The following is a 24,061-nucleotide window of genomic DNA, read 5'->3' as shown; positions in this document are numbered from 1 at the left end:
CTTGGAGATGTCATTAGTCTAGGGGTTCACATACTTTTTCCACCTGCACTGTGAATGTTTACATGGTGTGTTCAATAAAAACATGGTAACATTTAATTCTTTGTGTGTTATTAGTTTAAGCAGACTGTGATTGTCTATTGTTGTGACTTAGATGAAGATCAGATCACATTTTATGACCAATTTGTGCAGAAATACATATTATTCCAAAGGGTTCACATACTTTTTCTTGAAACTGTATCTAGTGTGCTCTTACAGCGATTAAATCTATAATTTAATCTTGTGCTATCTTGTATCTCGATCACGAATCCCCACGTCCGTGTTTTGGCCTAGTTATAAGCTACCGCGGGTTGGTTTCTGACCCTATATAATCCTGTTAGCGGACCGGGCTTATATCAAACGAGAAACTGGTGGCAGTTACCCGGGCTGAGTGTGGGCTGTTTTCACTGTGGCAGTGAAAAGGCCCTTCCAGCTTGTTGCCTCTCTGTGCCCGCGTGGACAGGAGGTGTGTGTGTAAACTATACCAGCCTGACCTTACGTGCTCCTCTGGAGGGCGTAACTTCACGTTTTTGGTAAACCCCGTGATCATACCAGGTCTCGTGAGCTCGACGTGGTTGACGTCAGCGGACACGAGGGGTGGTATTCATCACAGAGACATTATAGTGAATGAGGTGGCAGTCCACAAAGAGACATGATGCTGTATGGGAGCCACAAGGAGATATTATATATATGGGGAGGCTAGGGCCAAGGTGACATTATGCTGTATGGGGCCACAAGGAGATATGTTGGAGGTAGGCATTGCTAAGTGGTGTGCCAGCTGTTAGTGGGGAGGGACATAGCTAGGCAGCATGTCCTTAATGAGGGTAGAGAATCCAAAGGTAGCTAATGACTGACCCAAAAACCTGGTTTCATATGAGGTAATCTGGCTTGCAAAGAACTGAATAAAGAAACTGGTTTTGAACACGAGGCCTGTCTGGCAACTAAGCTGGTTGAGGCGCTACGATTTGGGCCGGGCTTCCCTACAGGGTGGAAATGTGGCGCTTGCTATAGTTTTTTGTCACACCTTGTGTCATGTTTTTCTCTCTGGTATGGGATATAAAGCTGTATGTAGGGGGAGGTTGGCATGTGTGCTTCTTAACAGAATTATTGAGAGAGCAAGATTGCACCCTGTTTTAACATGAATTCAAAGATTCGAGAATAAATAGGCTTACTAAGGCTAAGTGATAAAAATATTTATGAAGTCTGAGTAAATATATTAAAGCTAAAACAGCCAAACAAGTCATATACATAATAAAAAACAATCACTCTAACCTGTGTTCAAAACAACCAGCAAGCTTCAATGAACTATGCTACCAACATAGCATATGACCAATGCCATAGGTGATACAAGAGGTCTAACGACAGACTTACTTCTTCACATGATGTTTACCGGAGTAAAATTTATACCTTCTGGCCCCCCAAGATGCTTCCCCGTGTGCAGTACCATGTCCTGTTAGTTAACCACTCTGGAATGTGGGCTGGCAGTCATATGACACAGGACAATGGCTTTGTACAAGGAGTGCAGAATTATTAGGCAAGTTGTATTTTTGAGGATTAATTTTATTATTGAACAACAACCATGTTCTCAATGAACCCAAAAAACTCATTAATATCAAAGCTGAATATTTTTGGAAGTAGTTTTTAGTTTGTTTTTAGTTTTAGCTATTTTAGGGGGATATCTGTGTGTGCAGGTGACTATTACTGTACATAATTATTAGGCAACTTAACAAAAAACAAATATATACCCATTTCAATTATTTATTTTTACCAGTGAAACCAATATAACATCTCAACATTCACAAATATACATTTCTGACATTCAAAAACAAAACAAAAACAAATCCGTGACCAATATAGCCACCTTTCTTTGCAAGGACACTCAAAAGCCTGCCATCCATTGATTCTGTCAGTGTTTTGATCTGTTCACCATCAACATTGCGTGCAGCAGCAACCACAGCCTCCCAGACACTGTTCAGAGAGGTGTACTGTTTTCCCTCCTTGTAAATCTCACATTTGATGATGGACCACAGGTTCTCAATGGGGTTCAGATCAGGTGAACAAGGAGGCCATGTCATTAGATTTTCTTCTTTTATACCCTTTCTTGCCAGCCACTTGTGGAGTACTTGGACGCGTGTGATGGAGCATTGTCCTGCATGAAAATCATGTTTTTGTTTCCTTGCAGACTTCTTCCTGTACCACTGCTTGAAGAAGGTGTCTTCCAGAAACTGGCAGTAGGACTGGGAGTTGAGCTTGACTCCATCCTCAACCCAAAAAGGCCCCACAAGCTCATCTTTGATGATACCAGCCCAAACCAGTACTCCACCTCCACCTTGCTGGCGTCTGAGTCGGACTGGAGCTCTCTGCCCTTTACCAATCCAGCCATCTGGCCCATCAAGACTCACTCTCATTTCATCAGTCCATAAAACCTTAGAAAAATCAGTCTTGAGATATTTCTTGGCCCAGTCTTGACGTTTCAGCTTGTGTGTCTTGTTCAGTGGTGGTCGTCTTTCAGCCTTCCTTACCTTGGCCATGTCTCTGAGTATTGCACACCTTGTGCTTTTGGGCACTCCAGTGATGTTGCAGCTCTGAAATATGGCCAAACTGGTGGCAAGTGGCATCTTGGCAGCTGCACGCTTGACTTTTCTCAGTTCATGGGCAGTTATTTTGCGCCTTGGTTTTTCCACACGCTTCTTGCGACCCTGTTGACTATTTTGAATGAAACGCTTGATTGTTCGATGATCACGCTTCAGAAGCTTTGCAATTTTAAGAGTGCTGCATCCCTCTGCAAGATATCTCACAATTTTTGACTTTTCTGAGCCTGTCAAGTCCTTCTTTTGACCCATTTTGCCAAAGGAAAGGAAGTTGCCTAATAATTATGCACACCTGATATAGGGTGTTGATGTCATTAGACCACACCCCTTCTCATTACAGAGATGCACATCACCTAATATGCTTAATTGGTAGTAGGCTTTCGAGCCTATACAGCTTGCATAAAGAGGATGATGTGGTCAAAATACTCATTTGCCTAATAATTCTGCACATAGTGTATATGTTAACTAACTATCCATAACTAACTACATTACAATGAATATAAAAGGTAATATAATAATTAAAGGGGAATGAACCAATCAGTACTTAAAGGGGTTGTCCCACCTCAGACATTATGAGCATATCACTAGGATATGCCCCCAATGTCTGATAGATGCGGGTCCCAGAGGTAGGAATGAAGCCTACAAAGTCAAGAAGGGTGCACTGCGCATGCGCTGTCAATTCATTTCTATGGAAGCAGGTATTTTTGGCAGTTCTATTGAAATTAATGAATTGCTGAGCACAGCCATCATTCCATTCAGTTCTATGGGGTCTACGGAAATAGCAGAGCCACTGCTCAGTTATTTTCAGGGCTCCCATAGGAATGAATGGAGAGTGGATGCGCATGCGCAGTGCGCCCTCGTTTACTTTGCGGGCTCCGTAAAGATAGACATTGAAGGCATATCCTAGATATATGCCCCCAATGTCTGAGGTGAGACAACCCCTTTAATAAAAAAAAACAACCTTCTAACACAATCCACCCCTGGTTCTTCCACTTTAATTAATTTCCACCTATCTCAAACTATCCATAATATATGCAAAACAAATGAAAAAAATGTGTGTGTTTTGGACTAACAAGAAATGTCTTTCTCCGAGATCTTCGCTTCTGATCTTCTTGGATCCTAAACTTGTACGGTCTTTGTTGCTGTAAAACATGGGGATCTTGATCTTGACTTTGGAATCCTTCTCGTCAACCTTTTAACTCCATTTTTTTTCTAGCAAAGACAATGGCATTGATGCCCATTCTCTTAACACTCAAAAGTATCAAAGTCAATTTTCCATTTTGTGGTGTTCTGTGCACCATACTGCATGCTGTTTTGTGCCAGAACATAGAACAGCTGATCTCTTTACATTTTGTATAGCACAGACCCTTAGTTCAGTCTCTTAGCCCTCCTTTCTCCACCTTGATATGTGAGGGGATTGCAAGTATAATCACAATCCTGAGTGCATGTTTCAAAGCCTCTTCTCTGTGGTTGTATAACAGTCAGACTTGTCTCAAAGAGGAGTTTTGACACTGAGACCACCTGTTCCCCTCCCTAGTGTGCAGGCCGTTATAAAGTCATCACCCCACTGTTTGGTTGGTGTGCAGCAAGAAGTCTTGGGCAGACGATTAACTTTGAGTTTGGTCATATGCCTTTGATTTGATTTTTCTTAAACCTATCTAGAATAAAACTGAACACCATTAATATCACATGTATTCAGGAATTTTCTAGTATACCTAATGTTGCAATCTTCTACACTACTCAGTGTTGTATTTTAATTTACCCTGCATTTCATACCCTATGGTATTTTTGTTTGCAGATGTAATCAGCTTTCCTTGAAGTTGAAATGAATGGTCTTCTTCCATAAAGGCATACACAACAAATGTGAAAAGGTATCTCTTTTTCCATAAATTCACAAATTACTTCTCTTTTCTTTTATGTGGATGCCTTGTAATTAGGGACAAGCAAAAGGGGCTGCCTTGGTGTCCATAACATTCACCTTTTTCTCCTACCTCCCCTCCTTAGCTTCTCAGTACTTCTCTGCTTAACATATCATATCACATACCACAAACAGGGGCAGTATTACTAACTCCCATAGTGTTACTGTTCCTGCTGAGGAGTCCTTGCTATGAAAAAGTTTTATTTAGCTTCTATTTTTGAAATGTTCCTGCAAGGATTCAAACTCACAACCATCTACATTAAAGGCAAGAATGTTAACCACTGGGCTATTGAGCTCAATGTTAGATTGTTATAAAAAAAAAAAAAAAAAAAAGAAGAAAACTCATAGTAGTTTCTCATGTATATAGGTATTCATAAACAGTAGAAGCATCATTTTATATATTTTTTTAGTAATTGTAAAAAAAAATGTATGGCACAAAAAAAGTTGATAAAAAATGGCTGCACAACATTTCACATACAAACAATAGAGCTGAGAAATGGGGATCATTCTAAATTAAAGTGGTATTATACCTACTATAAATGGAAAAATAGAAGCTCTTTGCGCACCTTTTTGATCAAACGTGTGTCGGGCCCATCTACCATGGGGTAGATGTGAGTGGGGAGAAGTTGCAGATTTTGGCGCAAATAACATTTGTGCAGCAATCTGAGCAAGAAATACGCCAAAGATAGGTAACTTTCTGCTAGTAAATGAGCCCGATTGTTTCTGATAGAGGAGTACAAGTCACTTCTAAACTTTGGAGGTTTCTGTAAGGGTACTTTCACACTAGCGTTATTCTTTTTCGGTATTGAGTTCCGTCCAAGGGGCTCAATAACGGAAAAAAACTGATCAATTTTATCCTAATGCATGCTGAATGGAGAGCAATCCGTTCAGTATGTATCAGGATGTCGTAAGTTCAGTCACTGTTACTGTATTTGGCCGGAGAAAATACTACAGCATGCTGCAGTATTTTTTCTGTCCAAAATTCTGGAACACTTGCTTTCCATTGAAATGCATTAATGCCGGATCCAGAAAAACTGATTTGGTTTTCTGGTCTGCGCATGCGCAGACTGTTGAGGGAAGTGTTGGATTTAAATATATATGTATATATGCCCTTACATATATGCATGTATATTGGCCCTTTTGCATGGGCCGGTCCAGGTGGTATGGGTGTATACATGGAGATGTACAGACGTGGACAAAATTGTTGGTACCCTTTGGTCAATGAAAGAAAAAGTCACAATGGTCACAGAAATAACTTTAATCTGACAAAAGTAATAATAAATTAAAATTCTATAAATGTTAACCAATGAAAGTCAGACATTGTTTTTCAACCATGCTTCAACAGAATTATGTAAAAAAATAAACTCATGAAACAGGCATGGACAAAAATGATGGTACCCCTAGAAAACACAGAACATAATGTGACCAAAGGGACATGTTAATTCAAGGTGTGTCCACTAATTAGCATCACAGGTGTCTACAACCTTGTAATCAGCCATTGGGCCTATATATATGGCTCCAGGTAATCACTGTGTTGTTTGGTGATATGGTGTGTACCACACTCGACATGGACCAGAGGAAGCAAAGGAAAGAGCTGTCTCAAGAGATCAGAAAGAAAATTATAGACAAGCATGTTAAAGGTAAAGGCTATAAGACCATCTCCAAGCAACTAGATGTTCCTGTGAGTACAGTTGCACATATTATTCATAAGTTTAAGATCCATGGGACTGTAGCCAACCTCCCTGGACGTGGCCGCAGGAGGAAAATTGATGACAAATCTAAGAGACGGATAATCCGAATGGTAACAAAAGAGCCTAGAAAGACTTCTAAAGAGATTCAAGGTGAACTTCATGCTCAAGGAACATCAGTGTCAGATCGCACCATCCGTCGTTGTTTGAGCCAAAGTGGACTACATGGGAGACGACCAAGGAGGACACCATTGTTGAAAACGAATCATAAAAAAGCAAGACTGGAATATGCCAAACTACATGTTGACAAGCCACAAAGCTTCTGGGAGAATGTCCTGTGGACAGATGAGACAAAAATCGAAGTTTTTGCCAAGGCACATCAGCTGTATGTTCACAGACGAAAAAATGAAGCATATCAAGAAAAGAACACTGTCCCTACTGTGAAACATGGAGGAGGCTCTGTTATGTTCTGGGGCTGCTTTGCTGCGTCTGGCACAGGGTGTCTTGAATCTGTGCAGGGTACAATGAAATCTCAAGACTATCAAGGAATTCTAGAGAGAAATGTACTAGCCAGTGTCAGAAAGCTTGGTCTCAGTCGCAGGTCATGGGTCTTGCAACAGGACAATGACCCAAAACACACCGCTAAAAACACCCAAGAATGGCTAAGAGGAAAAAATTGGACTATTCTAAAGTGGCCTTCTATGAGCCCTGACCTCAATCCTATTGAGCATCTTTGGAAGGAGCTGAAACATGCAGTCTGGAAAAGGCACCCTTCAAACCGGACACAACTGGAGCAGTTTGCTCATGAGGAGTGGGCCAAAATACCTGCTGAGAGGTGCAGATGTCTCATTGACAGTTACAGGAAGCGTTTGATTGCAGTGATTGCCTCAAAAGGTTGCGCAACAAAATATTAAGTTAGGGGTACCATCATTTTTGTCCATGCCTGTTTCATGAGTTTATTTTTTTACATAATTCTGTTGAAGCATGGTTGAAAAACAATGTCTGACTTTCATTGGTTAACATTTATAGAATTTTAATTTATTATTACTTTTGTCAGATTAAAGTTATTTCTGTGACCATTGTGACTTTTTCTTTCATTGACCAAAGGGTACCAACAATTTTGTCCACGTCTGTATGTATGCCCCCTTGTCAGCATACATCTCTATGTATAATATATCCATAGGCAGGTGGGCTTATTACTGCCCATTTATGCCCCAGAATTATATTGTGCATTTGTACATGCAGGTAGATGTGCCCCAAACATCTATATATGTGTATCTGCCATGGCTCCCCCCCAGGTATATATATATATATATATATATATACAGTGGGATGCAAAAGTTTGGGCAACCTTGTTAATCGTCATGATTTTCCTGTATAAATCGTTGGTTGTTACGATAAAAAATGTCAGTTAAATATATCATATAGGAGACACACACAGTGATATTTGAGAAGTGAAATGAAGTTTATTGGATTTACAGAAAGTGTGCTATAATTGTTTAAACACATTTAGGCAGGTGCATAAAATTGGGCACTGTTGTCATTTTATTGATTCCAAAACCTTTAGAACTAATTATTGGAACTCAAATTGGCTTGGTAAGCTCAGTGACCCCTGAACTACATACACAGGTTAATCCAATTATGAGAAAGAGTATTTAAGGGGGTCAATTGTAAGTTTCCCTCCTCTTTTAATTTTCTCCGGAGAGTAGCAACATGGGGGTCTCAAAACAACTCTCAAATGACCTGAAGACAAAGATTGTTCACCATCATGGTTTAGGGGGAGGATACAGAAAGCTGTCTCAGAGATTTCAGCTGTCTGTTTCCACAGTTAGGAACATATTGAGGAAATAGAAGACCACAGGCTCAGTTCAAGTTAAGGCTCGAAGTGGCAGACCAAGAAAAATCTAGGATAGACGGAAGCAACGAATGGTGAGAACAGTCAGAGTCAACCCACAGACCAGCACCAAAGACTTACAACATCATCTTTCTGCAGATGGAGTCACTGTGCATCGTTCAACCATTCGGCACACTTTACACAAGGAGATGTTGTATGCGAGAGTGATGCAGACGAAGCCTTTTCTCAGTCCACAGTACAAAAAGTGCCGCTTGAGGTGGGCAAAAGCACATTTGGACAAGCCAGCTTCATTTTGGAAAAAGGTGCTGTGGACTGATGAAACTAAAATTTTGTTATTTGGCCATAACAAGGGCGTTATGCATGGAGGAAAAAGAACACAGCATTCCAAGAAAAACACCTGCTACCTACAGTAAAATATGGTGGTGGTTCCATCATGCTGTGGGGCTGTGTGGTCAGTGCAGGGACTGGGAATCTTGTCAAAGTTGAGGGACGCATGGATTCCACTCAGTATCAGCAGATTCTGGAGACCAATGTCCAGGAATTAGTGACAAAGCTGAAGCTGCGCCGGGGCTGGATCTTTGTAATGACCGGCAACACGCACAGGGAAGAAAACAGGGAAAGCCCTGCCCAAGGGAGAAGGAAAGGTGGTGACCCCTAACTCACCTTGCAGCTGGCACCTGCCTGCCCTGACGTCCCTAGACGGGTTCCTCACCCGTGCGGCGATCACGTGCCTAAACCCTGGCTTTCCCTGAAATGAGCCCTAGATAATGAACGGGCCGGTGGGATCGCTAGTCCTCACCACTGCACTAAGAGGGAAACACCAGGGAGAGGACAGACAAACACAAACACCCAGGTGGACGGCAACAATTGTCCACAAAGGTCCAACAGGGATCCGGAGGGTAGCGTTCTAAGGCAACACTCAGAGAACGCAGCAACACAGTTCCAGTGGGTCAGAATAGATGTCCAGGCAGGAAGCTCTTGACACCCTCGTGACAGTACCCCCCTCTCTACGAGGGGCCTCCGGACACTCAGGACCAGGTCTCTCAGGATGAGAGGCATGAAAAATCCGGACTAGCCTGTCGGCGTTTACCTCAGACGCAGGAACCCACATTCTTTCCTCGGGACCGTAACCTCTCCAGTGCACCAGATATTGGAGAGAGCGGCGGACCCGACGGGAATTAACAATTTTGGATATCTGAAATTCCAAACTACCATCCACGACAACAGGAGGGGGTGGCAGCGGTGACGGTTCTAGAGGTGGAACATATTTTTTGAGTAACGACTTATGAAAGACATTATGGATTTTAAAAGTCTGAGGTAACTCCAGGCGAAAAGCCACGGGGTTGATGATGGCTACAATCTTGTAAGGACCAATAAACCTAGGACCCAGTTTCCAAGAGGGAACCTTCAACTTGATATTCCTAGTAGACAACCACACATAGTCATTCACTCCTAGGTCCGGACCTGGCGACCGTCTCTTATCAGCCATGCATTTGTATTTACCTCCCATATTTTTCAAGTTAGCTTGCACCTTCTGCCATACTGATGAAAGAGATGACGAAAACCGTTCCTCTTCGGGAACCCCAGAAGACCCCCCCTCTTTGAAAGTACAGAATTGGGGATGAAAACCATATGCACCAAGAAAAGGTGACTTGCCAGTGGATTCCTGACGGCGATTATCTATGGCAAACTCAGCTAACGGTAAATATGACGACCACAACTCTTGGTTTTCAGACACAAAACATCTTAGATATGTCTCCAGGTTTTGGTTGGTACGCTCAGTCTGTCCATTCGACTGAGGATGGAAAGCTGAGGAAAAGGACAAGTGAACCCCCAAACGGGAACAAAAAGCTTTCCAAAATTTAGAAATAAACTGGGTTCCCCGATCCGAAACAACATCGGAGGGGACCCCGTGAAGCTTCACGATCTCACTGACGAATACCTGAGCAAGAGTTTTAGCATTAGGTAGTGCGGGTAACGCAATAAAGTGTGCCATTTTGCTAAACCTGTCCACTACTACCAAAATCACTGTTTTACCCGCAGACAAAGGTAAGTCAGTGATAAAATCCATAGACAGATGTGTCCATGGTCTATTGGGAATGACGAGTGGTAATAGAGACCCTGCAGGACGTGTATGTGAAACTTTTGCGCGCGCACAGGTAGAACAAGAAGACACAAAATCCAATACATCCTGACGCAACCTTGGCCACCGAAAACGACGAGACAATAGCTCTAAGGTTGCTTTACTACCCGGGTGCCCAGCAAGTGCCGAATTATGATGTTCCTTTAATAATTCGAGACGTAGGTTCAACGGTACAAACAATTTCTCTGAGGGGCAAGAGACCGGGGCGTCCCCCTGGGCCTCTAACACCTTCCCCTCCAAAGCAGAGTGCACCGCAGAGGCAACCACTCCTCTTTGTAGAATGGGTACCGGATCACTCACATTACCCCCTCCAGGGAAACAACGAGATAGTGCATCAGCCTTGGTATTCTTTACCCCAGGACGATAGGTAATCACAAAGTTAAACCTGGTAAAAAATAGCGACCACCTAGCCTGTCTAGGGGTGAGACGCTTAGCTGATTCGAGGTACAGCAGATTTTTGTGGTCCGTAAACACAATGACGGGGTGGACTGCCCCCTCTAAAAAGTGACGCCACTCCTCAAACGCAAGTTAAATAGCTAACAGTTCCCTATTGCCAATATCGTAGTTCTGTTCTGCTGCAGATAGTTTTTTAGAAAAGAAAGCACAAGGACGCCATTTGCCAGGAGACGGACCCTGAGACAGCACAGCCCCCACTCCCACCTCTGATGCATCGACTTCAACAATAAAAGGCTGAGAGACATCAGGTTGGACTAGTACAGGTGCTGAGGTAAACCTCTCTTTTAGAGAGGAAAAAGCAACTTTAGCGGCGTCAGACCATTTAGAAAAATCAGTCCCCTTCCTAGTCATGTCAGTAAGGGGTTTTACGATCACCGAATAATTTTTAATGAATTTCCTATAGAAATTCGCGAAGCCCAAGAACCGTTGTAGTGCTTTGAGGTTCTCAGGAAGATCCCAATCCAAAATTGCCTGGACCTTCCTAGGATCCATACGGAAACCTGACGCAGATAAATAATAACCTAGGAATTGTATCTCCTGAACGGCAAAAACACATTTTTCAATTTTAGCATATAATTCATTCGTCCGTAGGACCTGTAGTACTTGTCTGACATGCTCCTCATGTGTTTTCAGATCAGACGAATAAATTAAGATATCATCTAGGTATATTACCACAAACCTGCCGATTAGATGACTAAAAATGTCATTAACGAAATGTTGAAAGACGGCAGGAGCATTGGTCAGGCCGAAAGGCATAACTAGATTTTCATAATGCCCCTCAGGGGTGTTAAAAGCTGTTTTCCACTCATCCCCCTCTTTAATACGAATCAGATTGTAGGCCCCCCTAAGATCGAGTTTGGAGAACCACCTAGCACCCGCAATCTGGTTAAACAGGTCAGGAATGAGAGGAAGAGGGTATGGGTCTCGGATGTTATCCGATTTAATTCACGAAAATCTAGGCAAGGACGCAGGCCCCCATCTTTCTTTTTAACAAAGAAAAACCCTGCAGCCACGGGTGAAGAAGAGGGTCTGATGTGTCCCTTAGCCAAACTCTCGGAGATATAATCCTTCATGGCTTGTCTCTCTGGACCTGAAAGATTATATAACCTGGTCTTGGGTAATTTTGCGCCGGGAATAAGGTTAACCGGGCAATCATAAGGACGATGAGGTGGTAACTTCTGACAACCCTTTTCAGAAAAAACGTCCTCAAAGTCCGAAACAAATGTAGGTAGGGTAGTTATGGAGGCGACTAAGCAATTGCTATTTAAGCAATTTTCTCTGCACGGCTCACTCCACTCCAATATCTCCCTGGCCTGCCAATCCACCACTGGATTGTGCGCTACCAACCAGGGAAGGCCCAGCACCACCGGAGTGGGAAGCCCCTCCAGAACATAACATGAGAGCATCTCGTTATGGTGGTCCCCTACCCGAAGGTGTAAATTATGAACGATGTGGGTGAGGTTTCTCTGAGACAGAGGAGCAGAATCTATAGCAAATATGGGAATAGGTCTCTGTAACGTACAGAGAGACAAACCCATAGTGCGGGCAAAATGGGCATCTATCAAATTTACCCCTGCTCCACTGTCTAGAAAGAAAGAAACAGTCTCTGTCTTATCACCAAAAACAATAACCGCTGGCAACACAAATTGCGATGTACGTATGGAGGAAACGTATACCCCCCGGCTGACATCCTCCACACAGCCTGGGGTTAGTAGTTTTCCGACGGTTTTTTTGTTTCTGAGGAAAGAAGGACAGACGTTAATGAAATGACCCCTCTCCCCACAAAAAAAACAACCCCCACGCCTACGGCGAACCTCAGGAGGACGGACCTGACGAGTAGTTCCTCCTAGCTGCATAGGCTCGTCTAAGTCCGTACAGACTAACTGCTGCTTGGGAGGGGTTACCAATGGCTCCGGTTTTTTCAACCTGTCCCTAAGGCGTCTATCTATACGGATAGAAAGGGACATAACTGCATCAAGGGAAAAGGGGGTCTCATACAATGCAAGCGCATCCTTAACCCTTTCGGATAACCCAGAGCAGAACTGACTCCTGAGAGCCGGGTCGTTCCATTGGGTATCCGTAGCCCACCTACGGAAGTCAGAGCAATACTCCTCTACCGGCCACTCTCCTTGTAGGAGTCTCCGTAATTTTGATTCAGCCAGTGCGACTCGGTCAGGGTCGTCATATATGAGACCCAAGGCCCCGAAAAACTCATCCACTGACCGAAGAGCCTGGGAATCAGTAGGTAAAGAGAACGCCCAGGACTGCGGGTCCCCCTGCAGCAGGGAAATAACAACACCCACCCGCTGTTCTTCATTACCAGAGGAGTAAGGACGCAGTTTAAAGTATAGTTTACAGGCCTCACGGAACGTCAAAAACTTGTCCCTTCCCCCAGAAAATCTGTCAGGGAGAGGGACCTTGGGTTCCGCAACAACCTGGTTACCAGTAGCAACCGCTGGGCTTGCGGTCTGTTGTAATTGCTGCTGTTGCTGGAGGACCGACGCCTTCAATCCTGCCACCTCCAAAGACAGGCCATTAAATTGTTCGGACAGAGCAGCAATTGGATCCATACTGGATTCTAAGTAGGTAAAAAAAAAATTTTTTTTTTTTTTTTTTTACCTACACAAAAATAAGGGCCAGATATAATGTAATGACCGGCAACACGCACAGGGAAGAAAACAGGGAAAGCCCTGCCCAAGGGAGAGGGAAAGGTGGTGACCCCTAACTCACCTTGCAGCTGGCACCTGCCTGCCCTGACGTCCCTAGACGGGTTCCTCACCCGTGCGGCGATCACGTGCCTAAACCCTGGCTTTCCCTGAAATGAGCCCTAGATAATGAACGGGCCGGTGGGATCGCTAGTCCTCACCACTGCACTAAGAGGGAAACACCAGGGAGAGGACAGACAAACACAAACACCCAGGTGGACGGCAACAATTGTCCACAAAGGTCCAACAGGGATCCGGAGGGTAGCGTTCTAAGGCAACACTCAGAGAACGCAGCAACACAGTTCCAGTGGGTCAGAATAGATGTCCAGGCAGGAAGCTCTTGACACCCTCGTGACAATCTTTCAACAAGACAACGACCCTAAACACTGCTCAAAATCCACTAAGGCATTTATGCAGAGGAACACGTACAACATTCTGGAATGGCCATCTCAGTCCCCAGACCTGAATATAATTGAAAATCTGTGGTGTGACTTAAAGAGAGCTGTCCATGCTCGGAAGCCATTAAACCTGAATGAACTAAAGATGTTTTGTAAAGAGGAATGGTCCAAATAACCTTCAACCAGAATCCAGACTCTCATTGGAACCTACAGGAAGCATTTAGAGGCTGTAATTTCTGCAAAAGGAGGATCTACTAAATATTGATTGAATTTCTTTTTTGTGGTGCCCAACTTTATGCACCTGCCTAATTTTGTTTAAACAATTATAGCACACTTTCTGTAAATCCAATAAAATTCATTTCACTTCTCAAATATCACTGTGTGTGTCTCCTATATGATATATTTAACTGACATTTTTTATCATAACAATCAACGATTTATACAGGAAAATCATGATGATTAACAAGGTTGCCCAAACTTTTGCATCCCACTGTATATATATATATATGGGCCTATAACTGCCCATGTATGCCCCAGGTTTATAATGAGTATATATGTGTATATAGATGCGCCCCAAGTATCTATATACATATATATACTTTAATTCCCCCCATAGGGACAGCGTTCAGCCAGTTCCAGTAGGGGGGTGGATATGTCTCCAGGTGGCTGGTGACTTCAAAGGCTAAGGGATCAATAGAGTTTATCAGCCTAGATACTATGCTCTGCCCCACCTTATGTTTGTGACATGGCTGGGCGTGTGGTGCTGCTAGCCTCAGGGGGCCAACTGGCAGGCATACGTCACAGTCACACTATGATGTCACATCCCTGAGGAGGGGGGGGGGCTGTTTCTGAGGATGATATAAGAGCCTGAAACCAGGAACAGGGGTCTCTTGCATCTGGACTACAATCAGAGACACATGGGATGGGAGCAGCTCCCTGAAGGAAGAGAGGCCACATGCTCCTGAAGATGGCTGAGTACCAACCATCCCCTAACCCCTGGCTGCTGACCTCATGCCTCAGCATTAATCCCTGATGAGCCTGTACCCTGGAGGCAACACAGTTACCCCTTTAGCTGCCCTGTAATCCTACCCCCTTCACTGCTGCCTGCTTACCCCAGCAGCAGCTGATGGTGTGTTAAACCTTTGCCTCCCATAGGGATAGCTTAGAGCCAGGTTGGGTTGGGCTGCTAAGGAATGTATGAAAGTGTATTAGAGTGTGGGGTGGAATTGGGAATTGTAAATTGTCTAGTGTAGATAGGTTTGGATAGACTTGTATTATTGTCCCTGACCATCAACCCCTTCACTACATGCTGCCCTGCCTCAGCCCTGCTCTGCCCTGCAAGTCCCTGCAGAGCATAAACACCCTTTCCTGAGTTACCCCTTGCCATGCCTTGCCCAGAACTCTGTGTGCCTTGGCCTGCATGTATTTTCTCCTGCAGTGCCACAATTGTGTTTACCCCTTACTGATATTTGTGTGTATGGAATTGTATTATTGTAATTGTAGTTAGATTCTGGGGAGGATTTGGGACTGTGTTAGTTAGAACCGTATTAGTGTGTTGTTATAATGTGTTTACTTATATTGCTGTGTGCTGCTATAAATATATCTATCTATTCCATTTATATAGATATATATAATTATAAGCAAATATTAGACTGTTACGTATAGATGTATAGTGTGTTAATAAATACCTTTTATTTAAGCACAGTGTGTAGTCTTTTGTAGCTGTAATAGCCGTAGTGTAGTTCAGTGGAGTGTATAGGTAACAGAGGTAGTTAGCTAGTTAACATAGTTAACCTATATAGGTATCTATATTTATATTTTATGATTTAGGCATAAATAGGCGGAGTCATCACTAGACGATTCACGCCTATTTATGAATATTAATTATCGATATTTGCATAAATATTGGTAATTAATATTCCCCTTTAACACAGACCTTTAAAAATGAAAAAAAAAATAATAATACCGGATCCGTTTTTCCAGATGACACCGGAGAGACGGATCCTGTGTTTTAATGCATTTGTTAGACGGATCCGCATCCAGATTAGTCTACAAATGCACACAGATTTCCGGATCCGGCAGGCAGTTCTGGCGATGGAACTGCCTGCCGGATCTTCACAACGCAAGTGTGAAAGTACCCTAAGTTGTTAGAAGTTAAATAGCATTTTTTCCTCTGCATATTATCCACAGACTAACGGGCAGGTAGAAAGAATTAGGCTACTTTCACACTAGCGTTCGGGCGGATCCGTTCTGAACGGATCCGCCCATAATAATGCAGACGGAGGCTCCGTTCAGTACGGATCCGTCTGCATTATTTTTAGCATAGAACAGCTAAGTGTGAAAATAGCCTAGTACGGATCCGTCCAGACTTTCAATGTAAAGTCAATGGGGGACGGATCCGCTTGAAGATTGAGCCACATTGTGGCATCTTCAAACGGATCCGTCCCCATTGACTTACATTGTAAGTCTGGACGGATCCGCACGCCTCCGCACGGCCAGGCGGACACCCGAACGCTGCAAGCAGCGTTCAGCTGTCCGCCTGTCCGTGCGGAGGCGAGCGGAGCGGAGGCTGAACGCCGCCAGACTGATGCAGTCTGAGCGGATCCGCATTCAGGGCTGGACAGCTGCGTTCGGGTCCGCTCGTGAGCTCCTTCAAACGGAGCTCACGAACGGAAACCCGAACGCTAGTGTGAAAGTAGCCTTAACCAGGTTCTTGAGAACTATCTACGTTTCTTTGTTTCCGCCAAGCAAGATAACTGGATATCTTTGCTCCCATGAATTCTGCCATAACAATCACTCCACTAACAATCTACTGACAAGTCTCCTTTCTTTATTGCTTATGGTCAACATCCTCGGGTGTCTGAACCTTATGAGCGATCCACTGATGTGTCAGTTACAGATGCCTCGTCCAGGGACTTTTTCTAGATCTGGCATGAGACCAAGGCTTCTTTTTCTCAGTCCTCGATGTCCATAAAGAGAAAGGCACTGCCGATTACAGATGGAGACAATAAACACACAAGAACACATAAAGAGCCCTTCCAACTCATCATAGGAAACATTTACATCATATTAACATACCTGAGTTTCTGTGAACTCAATAAAAAAAATGGGCTCCAATAAAAAACAAGAATCTCCCATAAGAAATAATGGCCAAGGCGCGTTGGATAGATAATGTATGTGTATATACAGGTGAAACTCGAAAAATTAGAATATCGTGCAAAGTTTATTTATTTCAGTAATGCAACTTAAAAGGTGAAACTAACATATGAGATAAACTCATTACATGCAAAGCGAGGTATTTCAAGCCTTTATTTGTTATAATTTAGATGATTATGGCTTATAGCTTCTCAAACCCCAAAGTCTCAATTTTGAGGTCCCCTTTGCTCAGGGGGTATGGATTAATTAGCTGACTAGAGTGTGACACTTTGAGCCTAGAATATTTAACCTTTTCACAATATTCTAATTTTAAGCTGCATTAATGCAATTCCTTTAAATTTGCATTACTGAAATAAATGGACTTTTGCACAATATTCACATTTTTCGAGTTTCACCTGTATATAGTATTACACATAATACTTTACTCCGCACACTCAGCACCTTGCTATCAAGCATTCACATTCTCATTTGACTACAAACTTCATACACAAATTTGCAACATTTTCTTTTGTCCAGTCAGTTGAACATCCATCAAATTCTTTTGGTTACAATGTCACACATTCACAAACAACTACTCATAGTCACAACCATGCCTTTGTCTGGTCAATCACATTCTTTTGAAAGCAGCATCACACACTCAGCAGCTCTCTGTGCCTCTTATCTCTGAAGCATTCATCCACCCAGCTTTCCTGAGACACATACACACACAGAAAACTATCCTATCATGGTGCAAAGAAACATTTACTAATTAGATCAATTGCGGGCAAGTAAAGGCTGTATTACACCTGCCGATTTTTCAGCAGATGATCGCTAACGACTCGAGCGTTTGTATGAATGCTCATTAGCGGTCATCTTGCATTGTAATACTGCCGCCAATTGCCCGATAAAGGACAAATACTTGTTCATCGGGCAATTATGATTTTTAAGCACTCTTTCGGCAGCAGATGGTGTTGTCCGATTACGATCTGCTGCCGAAAGCACTAGACAGCATGGGGGCTGTGTAGGAGATCTCTGCATGTAATAACAGCGGTCTCCTCTGCTAGCTAGCAAGCAATTGCCAGGACAGAATGCTTCCCTCCCAACAATCACTTTCTCAATCTGCCTGTGTAATACAGCCTTAATATCAAAGTCTTCTTATGTTTATTCCGGCAAGAGAGTTATCTAACACAATTGTAACATCAAAAACAGTACTAAAACACACAAATACTCGCATATAGCAATACAACACCACACAACACTGTCTTTAACAGATCCTTTAAAACTCTCAAAACACATTCCAACACACATTCTTTGATTAGAAATACGACAGCAAATACAATAGTGGAAAAACAGCTTTGAATAGTGGGAAGGAAAAAAAAGTATCTGTATTTCAAGTCAGCCTCATTAAATTTTCAACAGAGTCTTTGTCTCACTCTGCTATTTCACTCCTTCCCCTCCCCTCTATAGTCATTAGCCAAAGAATACAGTAGCCATAACCTTATCTATGTTGTTAAACAAAGCATAATCAAACTAGCCATTCCAAACATATCAACCCCCCTGGTTAAAGGGACCTGTTCTTAAAGGGAAAGAGTAACCATTCTATACACATTTCTCTTTAACCCTTAAACTTCATACATACACCACTCAAAGTCTCACCAATCTGTCTTTTCAGTCTTGTCCATGATATATCATATAGCTTCAACAGTCCCTGATGGTTCTGAAACCAGAACTACTTTAACAAAGATATTTCTTTCAACCTCTTCATGTTCTTAGTGCTAACCATGCACTTATTGGCACACTAGGTAACAATGTTTATTTTCTGTTAATTAACAAACAGTCCCAGATGTATCACAGTTACTGTGTAAAGAAGAGGACCGGCACTCGCAAGTAGAATTTTCGCTGCTGTGGTTTATTCAGTCACTTATAAATACATAGTGACGCGTTTCAGCACATAGATAGTGCTTTCATCAGACCATACAATACACTCCTATCATTGTGTCTTATATACATACAAATATGTAAAGGAACTGACGTCATGAGATGTAAGGCTCCTCCCACATGGAGGCCGATACAGGTTCAGTTGTGTGTATACCATAGACCATGGGAGTCAATGTAAAGCGGTGGAAAAATTCAAGTCCGCTGAAAATCAAACATAAATCAAAGTATAAGCATTATGCATATTGTGGAAACATGATCAAGCATTAGATAAAGCCAGAAATATTGTAATCCCTGTTGAGGCCTCTTGGTTCCACCGTTTGTAATCGGTGGATCCAGTATGCCTCTCTCTTTAAGAGCATTTTATTCCTATCGCCACCGCAGCGGGGTAATGGTAGATTTTCGATCACTTGAAATCGCAGTTGGCATATTGCATGTCTTTTCTCATGAAAATGGTGCGGTAAAGGAAGCAATAGATTCTCGGTACGAATGGTGGATTTGTGTTTGCTTAATCTATCTTTGATGCACATGGAGGTTTCACCCACATAGAGCAAACCACAGGGACATTTGAGGATGTATATGACATATTTGCTATCACATGTGAACATGCCCTTAATTGGGATCTGTTCACCGGAATGAGGATGTGTGAGGTAGGCGCCTTTAATAACGCTGGAGCAGTTATTACAGTTCAGGCATAGGAATGTGCCCTGACGTGGGGTGGTCAGTGTGGTTTGTCGCAGATTTGATTTAATGGTGCCTATATCGGCTCGAATAATTTTATCACGGATGTCGACCTATTGACACATGCACCACAACCATCACAAAGCAGTGCCGACCCTTATCTTCAACACGTATCACAGTTACTGTCATTTGACTACATATATTTTTACTTATAGTTACTATTTTGAAGTAGTCTCTAATGCTGCAAATCTTTCCTACTTGGATACACAGCATTGGAGTAACAAAGGCTTCACATTCTAGACGAATGGGTGCTTTTCTCTTGCTAGTGCCATATATTTTTTATTATCTGTCAATGCACTGTTATAGACTTATCAGAATTTCTCAGTACATAGTGATCATTGAGCTCTGATACCTACAATATGCAAGCTCTCACTACTCAAATTCTTACAGACTGTTACTAATGATTTCTGTAAACTCAGCAGAACTCTGCTCCTTTCTACTGACTTCAATCCAAATCAACTGTCCAAAGCCTGGGGATTTTAGCACAGATTATACTAACTGTCCAAAACCTCACTTATGAATCTACTATCTAGAAGCCCCACTCTTAGCATTTTAGTACAGATTACCCAATTCAATGTCTGCCCACAGATTTTTGCTTTCCTGGGTTTTCTTATATATACCCTGGGTCCATCTGGAGTGGCTGGGATCAATACTTTTCTCTCTATATATCACCATATCAACAATATCAGCATATTTATTAACTCAATGTGAATTCAAAGATTTGAGAATAAATAGGTTTATGCAGGCTAAGTGATAAAAATATTTTCTAAGTGTGATTAAAGGGAACCTGTCACCCAAAAATCGCCTATTAAGCTGTTTACAGTACCTTATAGTGCTGTATACTCGTTTCTTGATGCACTTTTTGTTCGTTTTCCCGCATGTCTGCTCATTCAGAAATCGATGTTATATTCAGCTGCTGCCCCGTGCTTCAAGTCAGGCTTGAAGTCACGGGGGCAGCGGCCTCGGCGTCTTACATGGCCCTCTCCCCGCCCCCTGCCTCTGTTACTGACAGCCGAACTCCGAATCCGGGACCGCGCTCAACGGCCGCATGCGCAGTAAAGGGCGGCAGGAGCGCGGTCCCGGCTGCCGCGCGTACTACGCGCCGTCTTACTTTCGCCGCACTGCGCATGCGCCCGACATCCTGTATCAAACGCGCCCGCGCCCAGATGCATCAAGAAACGAGTATACAGCACTATAAGGTACTGTAAACAGCTTAATAGGCGATTTTTGGGTGACAGGTTCCCTTTAAATATGTTAAAGATAAACTAGACAACTCACAAACATAGTAAAAAACAATCATTCCAATCTCTCAATTATTCCCCCTATTTATTGCTTTGCAGCCAAAGCCTGGGGTCCAGCAGTATCCAGGTAGGAGCCCAGTGACACATGAAGAGACATTTAGGCCACACTACACCACTCAACATTCCTACCAAACCTGGGACGCGATACAAAGGACCCTGGGGGTAGGCGCCCGTTGCAAGTTGCATCACGAACAGGATGTACTTTTTGCCTTATTGTTACTATAGGCCTACAGTAATTGCTAAACCCCTGGAAAAATAGACTTTATTGCACTTACTTACTGCTGGAGTGTGTAAATCTGCATCAGTTGCAGCACTGTGCCAAAACAGGGGTTAATTCGGCCATCTTGGATTTAGGCATCGTGTGTTGAGAGGAAGACATCCACCCAGCAGAGAGGAGAGAACAAAACAGTGCGCCTCCACAGAGGAAACATTTTTGCAGCAGAAGGAACTAAAGTGCTCAGTACAAGTTCCCAGGAGGACAGAGAAACCTCCCTTTACAGGAAGTAGAAGCATCAGCCATTTTGGAAACTGGAAAAGGCAGTTCCTTCATCCCTGGATCCTGAGAAGCAATGTCCAGAAGTCTGAGTAAGTACTGCTAGGGAAAATAAACTTGCTAAAGACTGTTTGGGGCCATTATCTGCCTGCCACAGCATCATACTCCCCAAAATTGCTCAGTTGCAGAGACTCTTAAAGGATCCACACACCAATTCTGCTGCCGTTACCCATAGCAACATGCACTTAAAGCACATTTCAGCTTACACTGACCCCTCTAGTATGGTACAGGGTATCAGAAGCCATGTCTGACAGCAAAGATAGCACCTACTTGCATACATGCCTCTTACTATGCCAAAGTACTTTTTGGCACCTTGGCTCCCACGTTATTTAGGAGACGCCCACCAAGAACATCTGCAGTATGTCAGTGATCTACTCAAAGAGAAGGATACCACATGGCAGAATGACCTAGCCTGATGGAAGGCCCACAGGGGGAGTGCATTACAGGACTTGATAAAGAAAGAGGAAGAAAGGAAAAATCTTGAGAGGATTCTTAGTGGAGAAGGTGACTTATCAGAAAGAAGAAAACGCATAAAAAGCATATAAAGAAATTGTGGCGGAAAAAGAGCGCAGAGAAAGGGAATTGCATGAACTCTACAAAAATGCCAAGACTTCCTCTCATCCACCTGCTTAAGACAGCACACCTGGTATGACACTACCAGATCCTCTAACCACTGAAAGTGTCCTATCCACCAGTGAGAAGTTCACTGAAACTGCTCCATGCACTCCGGAACCACCCCTGAATGCAGAGCTCCTTGCTATGAAAGACCAAGGGTCCATGCTTTACTGTTGTCTGGAGAATCTGTCACCTACCAGGAAAAGACCAAGGCTTAGAGAGGATCCTCCAGAGAAAGGGGATCCTGCAGTTCCAAGTTCTGCCAAAGAAGGCCACCAGGAGATCACAGATGAAGTTTCTGCTTGAGTTACAGCTGCAGAGAGCACCAGAGCTACGAGTGACAGCGATGAGGATTTTGCGCCGCTTAAAGAAAGACTTTTGCACCTTCAAATATGGGACCCAGGAGGAAGACTTCCAGCCCCTCCTGTAAGAGACCTTATGCTGTGAGAAAACCATCTTTTGGACTACTGGAACCACTACATGGACTGAATCTGACAGGTGAGAGCCTGTTGGCCCATATTCTGTTTTTGTTGCCCTGTTCGGTCCTCACTCAGATAGACATGGTTTGTCAGGACTCCCCCCATTGGCAAAATACCTCCAAGTTGCACTCGAGACCTTTTTTCCCCCTTCTTAGGTTGAGTGGGAACCGTCTTTGCAAAAAGGGTCAGGGCCGTCTTTAATATTGATTGGACCCCGGGCAAAAATTTACTTGGGCCCCCTGGATCCTGCCTTCCCACACCTTAACATGCAATCACGCTCTCCACCACAACACACACACACAAAAAATCCACATATCTGGTAGAGTCCAGTGAATGACTGTAAATACTTCTAGTTCTGAAGACTCCAGCGGCTCAGGAGCAGTGCTCTGGGCAGCTGGGCTCAGGCTGGAAGTGGGCACCGCTCTGCAGGAAGGAGACCAGGGCTCGGCTCACCCTAGTGTTACAGTGCACCCCAGCACCCCACAGTATGCAGTATAACACCCTATAGTATACAGCACCACACAGTATGCAGTATAGCACACCACACTATACAGTACCCCACAGTATATAGTAGAGCAGTATAGCAGCCCACAGTATACAACACCTCACGGTATACAACACCTCACTGTATACAGCACCCCAAACTATACACGATACAGCCCCCCACACTATACAGTACAGCAGTATAGCACTACCCCCCCCCCCACTATACAGGCCCCCCCACATAGTATACAGGCCCCCCCACATAGTATACAGGCCCCCACACAGTAAACAGGCCAACACACAATATACAGCCCATTACACAATATATAGCCCACTACACAATATACAGCCCACCACACAATATACAGCCCACCACACAATATACAGCCCACCACTATACAGTAGTTTACAGTATATTAACATAACAGCCCCTGTCACCTTTTTCTGATGTAATCTTTACACAAAAAAGCTCCACAGTTAACTTCTGTAGGACCTGTGATGACCTCATAGCCATGTGACCAGTAATTGCTAGGTTACTGGTCACATGGTAATGATGTCATTAAGGTCCTAAAGCAAAACTCATTAAGGTCCTAGAATTAAGATCATTAGCACAGTACGATCATGATGCCTGTGTAGCCGACAGCCTGACACCCAGGGCAGTAGCTAGCAGGGCTCAAGAGGCAGCTGCCTTGGGCCCCCCAGGAGCAACTGGGCCCAGGGCAGCTGCCCCTTTTGCCCCTTGGTAAAGACGGCCCTGAAAAGGGTCCTCATTAAAATTGCAGCTATTTGATATCATATCTCATGTGGATTACAAATGACTCTTGCATTATTTGTTCCAGTTTGGTGCACTTAACAAGCCAGCATCCAAAGAATAGACTCAAAGGTATACCTGAGCTCTTTGCGGTCTCTAATGTGAAATTATTTGCTTTCTGTATTTACACAATTTATGCACTAATGTTTTAAAATTTTAGCAATGTTCAAGTACTTTAGCCCATTGTCCAGACTGTATTTTGGGTACCGCAATGTAAC

The sequence above is a fragment of the Bufo gargarizans genome, chromosome 3 (genome assembly GCF_014858855.1).
Source record: "Bufo gargarizans isolate SCDJY-AF-19 chromosome 3, ASM1485885v1, whole genome shotgun sequence".
Taxonomy (NCBI): domain Eukaryota; kingdom Metazoa; phylum Chordata; class Amphibia; order Anura; family Bufonidae; genus Bufo; species Bufo gargarizans.
This window is presented reverse-complemented; position numbering follows the sequence as displayed.